We start from the raw sequence: 7,022 nt of genomic DNA, 5'->3' as shown, positions 1-7,022 counted from the left end.
ACTATTTTGTAACTACCAATTCATACTTCTTAATCCCTTTCCTTTTTTCATCCACCCTAATCCTCTCCCATCTGGCAAGTCTCAAAGTGTTCTCTGTATCTATGAGTTTGTGCTTTATTGGTTTATTTTGTTCTTTGGATTCGATATGTAAGTGGAATTATATGATATTTGTCTTTCTCTGTCTGACTACACTCAGCACAATACCCTCTAGGTCCATCCGTGTTGTCACAGATGGCAAGGCTTCATTCTTTCAATGGCTGAGTAACATTCCATTGTATATGTAATGTTATCCATCATCCACTGATGGGTATTGCATTGTATGTACAGACATTCTTTATCCATTGATGGACATCCAGGTAGGCTCTGTATCTCGGCTGTTGTAAACATACAGATGCACATGTCCCTTCAAAGTAATGTTTTGGGTCTCTTAGATAAATGTCCAGAAATGGGATTGCTGAGTCCTTTTTTTCTCTCTTGTTATAGGTTTTGTTTTAAAGTTTATTTTGTCTGATATAAGTATTGCTATTCCAGATTTTTTTTCATTTCTATTTTCATGAAATACCTTTTTCGATGTCTTAACTTTCAGTCTGTGTGCGTCTTTTGATGAATTGAGTCCCTTGTACGCAGCATATGAAAGGGTCATGTTTTCTTATCCATTCAGCCACCCTATCTTTTGATTGGAGCACATAATCCATTTACATTCAAAGTTGTTGTTAATAGATATGTAGTTATTGCCATTTTATTATTCATATTTTTATCTTTTTTCTTCTTTTTTTTTTAAAGAAGTCCCTCCAACATTTCTTGTAATACTCGCTTGGTGGTGATGAATTCCTTTTGCATTTTCTTGTCTGGGAAGCTCTTTATCTGTCCTTGATTCTAAATGACAGCTTTGCTGGGTAGAGTCATCTTGGTCGTAGGTCCTTGCTTTTCATCACTTTGAATATTTCCTGCCAACGCCTTCTGGCCTGCAAAGTTTCTGTTGAGAAATTTGCCGACAGTCTTATGGGAGTTCCCTTGTAGGTAACTAATTGCTTTTCTCTTGCTGTTTTTAAGATTCTCTCTTTGTTTTTAAGCTTTGACATTTTAATTATGATGTGTCTTGGTGTGGGCTTCTTTGGGTTCATCTTGTTTGGGACTTTGTGCTTCCTGGGCTTTTATATCTATTTCCTTCTCCAGGTTAGGGGACTTTTCAGTCATTATTTCTTCAAATAGGTTTTCGATTCCTTGCCCTCTCTCTTCTCCTTCTGGCCTCCCTATGATGTGAATGTTGGTACACATCATGTTGTCCCAGTGGCCCCTTAAGCTGTCCTCATTTTTTTGAATCCTTTTTTCTGTCGCTGTCCTGATTGGATGTTTTCTGCTTTCTTATCTTCTAAATCACTGATTCGATCCTCTGCTTTGTCTAATCTACTGTTGATTCCTTCTAACGTCTTCTTCATTTTCAACTGGTTGCCTTTTATGTCTTCTATCTCCATTTTAGCGTTTCCTATCTCTTTGTTAAAATTCTCACTGAGCTCATCTACTCTTCCCCTAAATTCACTGAGCACCCTTATCACTGGAGTTTTGAACTTTGCATCTGGCAGGTGGCTCGTCTCCATTTTCTTTAGTTCTTTTTCTGAAGTTTTGCTCTGTTCTTTCATTTTAGACATGTTTTTTGTCTCCCCACTTTGGCTGCTTTCCTGTGTTTGTTCGTCTGTATTAGATAGGGCTCCTAAGTCTTCCAGTCTTAGTAAAGTGGCCTTACGTAGTGAGTGTCCTGTGGGCCCCAGTGGTGCAGTCCTCCCTGGTCACGTGAGCCAGGTGCCCGAGGTGTGTTCCTTGTGTGTGCCCTCCTGTTGTAGTTGAGCCTTGGTTGCTGTTTACATGTCATTGGGAAGGATTGACCCTCAAGCAGATTGGCCGTGAGAACTGGCTAGTGAGAGGCTGACCTTGCGGAGCAGAATTCACGTCAGCGGGGCTCTGGTGCCTGCCCTGTCTGCCTTTTGGGTACGTCCTCCTCCGATGCAGCCCTGGGTGGTGCTCCAGCCCTTGTTGAAGAAGGCCACTGGGTGTGCTGGGCCAAGGGCCTCCTGGGAGTGGCCCAGCTGCAGGCCACGTTCAACTGCAACCTGTGTACTGCCCAGGCCACCTGGTAAGAGTCACCAGGCAATCCGCAGATGGCCATCACCCATGCTGGGCTTGGATGTGCCTTGAGAGGCCAAGCCAGGAACTGAGGCCAGCTGCTGCTAGTGCTTGAGGCTGCTTGGCAAGAGGTACAGGGCACACTGAGCCCAAATCTGATTGGAGTTTGTGAACCTTTTGAGATTTTGGGAAAGTTTGCAGCATGAACCAAGACAGGCTATTAGTATGGAAAGAACACTGGAAGTGGCTTTGGTAGTGCTGTACATTGGGAGGGGTGGGGTCTCGGGGAATCACCTGGACAGGGCAAATGGTGTCAGCCAGGTTGATGGAGACTCAGAGATGGCGGCCACCTGCATCTGCATGCCAGGAGCGGGGAGGGCTCAACAACGGACCAATGGCCTCCACCAGCACTTCTGTCTGGGAGAAAGCTGCTCCTTCAGCCAGACAACCCTGTTCCTCTCCATATGCCCCTGGTGCCTTTTGAGCTGTGGCCCCAGTGCTGGAGCTCAGAGCAGGGGAGTCTGTCAGCGGTAAGTTCACATGAGGGCCCTTTAAGAGGATGCCTGGGACTCCCGCGGCCCTCTGTCCCACTCAGTCACCATCCCCACTGGTTTTCACAGCCAGAGGTTGCAGGGACTTCTCTTCTCGGCACTGGAACACTGGTCTGGCAGCCTGGTGTGGGGCTGGGACACCTCGCTCCTCCAGGGGGACCTCGGTAGCCAAGAAGTCTCTCCTGAGTCTCAAGCACCACACAAATGGATGTGGGACCGGCCCATTTCATGTCTCTGCCCTCCTACCAGTCTCAGGTGGCCTCTTCTGTGTGTCTCTAGTTGTAGGACTTCTGTTCAGCCAGACCTCAGGCAGCTCCCATGGTGGCTGTTCTGTATTTTAGTTGTGATTTTGATGTAGTCGCGATAGAAGGCATGCACAGTAGTGACTCCCTGCTCCCCTGTCTGGACCAGAAGAGACTGATACCTTTTTAATCATTAGGATTTCATAATGTTTTAACATCTAATGAGGCAGATCCTTCTTGTTCTTCTCCTTTTTACCAGTTTTCCTGACCAGTCTTGCATGTCTGTTTTTCCATGTGAACCTCTCCTGCTATTTTAATTGAGATTATATCAAATGTGTAGTTTCAATTTAGGGAAAACTGGACCTTTTATAATACCGCTTCTTGCTTTCCAAGAGGATGCTGTGCATTTCCATTCATTTACCACTTTTCAGTGGATTTTCAGTTTTTCTATATAATTTCTTTATAAAGGAGAAACCTGCACATTTCTTGTTATTCTAGGCATTTTTCCCTTTCTTCACGCTGCTGGGATTGCACTCCTCCATCACAGGCTCCACCTGGTTATTGTTTGTTTTGACGGCAACTGTTGCCTCCTCAGCGATAATTTTTCTCACCTGCCCCTAACTTACTGTTTCCCATAGTTTTTCTAGGTGGACAATCACATTGTCTATAAGTAATAATTTTTCTTTCTTCCTTTCCAGAATTTGTACTTTTTTTCTCATTTGTAATGGCAACTGCTGATATTTCTAAATAAAACGGATGGGGCAGTGCACATCCCTCCCTGTGCTGGGGACCTTCTTGTTGCTTTGCCATTACAGCTGTTGTTTGCTTACCACACCCATGTCACACGTGAACCCTCACCGCCACCGTATGAGGTTGGTCTTGTTCTCATCCCATTTGCAGGAGAGGTGACAGGCAGAGGGACTAATGAACTTGCCTGGAGTCACACAGCTGATGAGACTGTAGCTGGAGTCTGATCCTGGCTGTGCGCTGATGACTCACACGCTGAGACCCCGCCGGGCTTCTGTTTCCTCAAGTGAAGGACAAAACCATCTTTCCCCAAAGGGTTCAGTTGTTCGCTTATTAACCAGAAATGGATGGCCCCTTGGTCTAACGCCTTTGCAGCTGATACCATCGTATTTCTTTTTATCTCGTGGCTTACTAGCATGGTAGATTATGCACCGTCTCTACTATTGAACCACACTTGCATTCCAGAGAAGAAGAATTTCGTCATGGTGTAGGATCATTTTCTTGTTATTTAAATTGCAAGCTGTGCATGGCTTCTCCTGTACCCTACCCCTCACTCCCTGGTCTCCAGGGGTGGCCTCCTCTCCACACTGGAAGGAGGCGAAAGAGGTTTGTCGTGGGCATTTCTGAAACATGGGTTTGATCATTTTCTGAGGGCCGCACGTGAGGAGATCCCTTGACCTTGGTTCTGAACTCATCAAATTTACTGTTTTTTTCTTTATTTGTGGGGGAAATATCCACAATTTCATCTCCCACTCATCTTTCCAGGGGCTGTGTGGGGTCCACGAGGGGCGAAGCCTTTGACTTGCACATTAACAGACCAAGAGGACACATCTGAAGTATGACTTTTCGAACCAGGGCAGTCACGGCGAGCAGGTTGGAGCCCATGGCCGAAAGGAGATGCCAAAATGAGAATCAGAATGTGGCTTAAAAAGAGACAGCAGACCCAAAATGGAGGCACTTGTGCTAAGTCCAGCTCTCCCAACCTAACAGCCTCTCCCAAGAACGTGACTTTAACAGTCAGCCTGGAATTTCCTGGTCAGCGCCAGTGAGGTAACCCTTCCATCTCCAACAAGGGTGCCCAGAGCCTGAAGTCACCCACTCACTCTCCGTGAGAAACATCCTCTGCTGCCCCCTTTCTGTCTATAAAAACCTCCCCCTTTCTGCAGCTCGGAGAGCTTCTTGCATCTGCTGGATGGGATGCTGCCTGAGGCCTGAATCTCTGAATAAAGCCAGTTCGATCTTTAAATTTGCTTCGTTCGATTTTTGTTGTTTAACTGTGGGTTGGAAGAACTGAGGAGGGTGTGCCGTTGCGGGGCTAAAATGTGAAGATTTGAGTGTCAGTCCAGTCATTTCGATGGGAGGGGGACATTGAATCTTGTCGCCACCCAGAAGGCAATGGGAGAGGAGAGTTAGAAAGTAAAGAGACGGGTGAGCGGACAGAGGGTGGAAGGGCCAGCATGCAGACTCGAGGCGTCCCGCACTAATAAAGTTATTACGACAGGGAAGAAAAACATTTGAAAGACAGTGGAGATAAATTTTCTAGAATTGAAGAGAAATAAACTCAAACTGAAAGAGTTCACGAACTATGAAACAGAAGAGATACAGAAAAATGCACATCATTAGAAAGTTCTAGAAACATCCTAAGAGAAAGAACATGGAACAAGAACCTAATGGATGCTGGACTTCTCAACAGCGTACAAGGAGATCACAAAGTAATATTTTTAAAGTAGCGAAGGAAACAAACTTTGCACCTAGACTTTTACATACAGCCGAATTGAAAGTATAATAAAAGTATTCTCAAGCATCCGAGATTTCAGAATGTTTCCACCCCGCCCACATTAATGATATTTTGTATTTCGTAAGTAACACAAATTCAGGAGAGGCATCTAGAGGTATGGAAAATAAGATGACCAAACTTCCTAGAATGTATTTTAATTTTCTTAAAAACAAGGGCCAAAGAAAAGAAAAAGAGTATATTTTTAATAACTCAGAACTATAATTCTGGGCTACATCACCAGTGCCTGCGAGTGAGGATTATGTGACCAAGGTAAAATACTTGCATGTTAGGAGGAATATGTAACTACAGTGGATATACAGGGTAAATAACAAAGAAAAAGGATCTTAAATTAAGGGCAATAGTCACAAGAATAAAAATAAGAATAAGGATAAACCAGCAGAAGAAAACGCTAACCTCAAGGAGAAAGAAATAGGAAAAAATACAGTAAATGGAAATGTTTAGTAAGATGTCAAAACTAAGTCTCAGTAAAACAGTAATTATTATAACATGGAAGTAAATTAAATTGCAACGATAAGGTAGAAACATTAGATTAAAAAATTCCAACAATGGGTTGCCAAAAAATCTACACTTAAAATGATGCAAAGTTCGGAACAAAAAAGTTGGCAAAAGACATACCAGGCAAATATGAAACAAAGGACTGGGTTGACATCTTAATGCATGACACTGATTCGAGGCAAAAAAAATAACAACCGAGAAAACCCACCAACAAAAAAGGCCACTGCGTAGGTATTGGTGAAAGGGGCCACAGAATGATAATGCACATCCACCAACATCATTCAGACACCTAAGACTAGGCCTCAGTAAACATCCAGTAACATCTGCTAGAATTTCAGGGAAAATAGATATGTCAACAATTGTAACTAGAGATTTTAATTAAAAAATAACAATTTAATAGCTTGAGCAGACAAAAATTAGCAGAATTGTCCAAATCCTGATTAAAATGATAATTTTGAATTATTAAATATAGACAGAACTCTTACATCCCTCAAACAGAGATGTGACATATTTACAGAGACAGACAATGTGTTAGTTCCCAGAGAAGCCTCAATAAATTCCCGGAGCGAAATTCCATGCAGAGTGGGTTGCTATGTTCGGTTTATGCTTCTGAGGCCCCTTTGCCCCATGCTCTAAGAGACCGCCCTGAATGGACCTTGCCGCTGGGTGCCCCTGCCCTTCAGCTATCCCTTGGGTTCAGCCAGATGGACCACCATCCGATCCTGGGAGGAGGGAGAGTGAGGTCCAGGGGTTTGATCTCTCCTGATGGACGCTCAGACTGGCTGCATCCTCAGCTGAGGCCTCTGCAGTTCTCAGGGACTACTCCCTACCCCACGCCCCCTTCCCTGCAGTCAGGCCCATGTGTCACTCAGCCTTCGGTCCCTACCTCCTACCTACACCTTTGTAAATAGTACTTTTATCAAACGCTTCTCAAATGACCCAATTTGAGTGTGCCATCTGCTTTCCGCCAGAATCCTGACTGAATACAGACTTTGTTCTCAGACAACAGTGCAATTAAATTCGAGACTGGTAACAAAAAGTTATAATAAAAAGAAATACAACTGGAAC

At 44.1% G+C, this 7,022-nt stretch overlaps 1 long non-coding RNA gene across 2 annotated transcripts in view; it reads left to right on the top strand.

The window, feature by feature from the left end:
* Positions 1–4,897, top strand: part of LOC111729939 — a 9,106-nt gene extending 4,209 nt beyond the window's left edge. Inside the window, exon 3 of one of the 2 annotated variants that reach the window (XR_002776475.1) lies at positions 4,427–4,897. This is a non-coding gene — a long non-coding RNA (uncharacterized LOC111729939). Of the gene's footprint in view, positions 1–3,814 lie in introns of both variants that reach the window. The other variant, XR_002776474.1, reaches the window with a different exon arrangement.
* The last annotated feature ends 2,125 nt before the right edge of the window (positions 4,898–7,022 follow it).

This window comes from Pteropus vampyrus, unplaced genomic scaffold (genome assembly GCF_000151845.1).
Source record: "Pteropus vampyrus isolate Shadow unplaced genomic scaffold, Pvam_2.0 Scaffold291, whole genome shotgun sequence".
Lineage (NCBI taxonomy): Eukaryota > Metazoa > Chordata > Mammalia > Chiroptera > Pteropodidae > Pteropus > Pteropus vampyrus.
The sequence above is the reverse complement of the archived record's forward strand: the minus strand, read 5'-3'. Positions and strand labels throughout refer to the sequence as shown.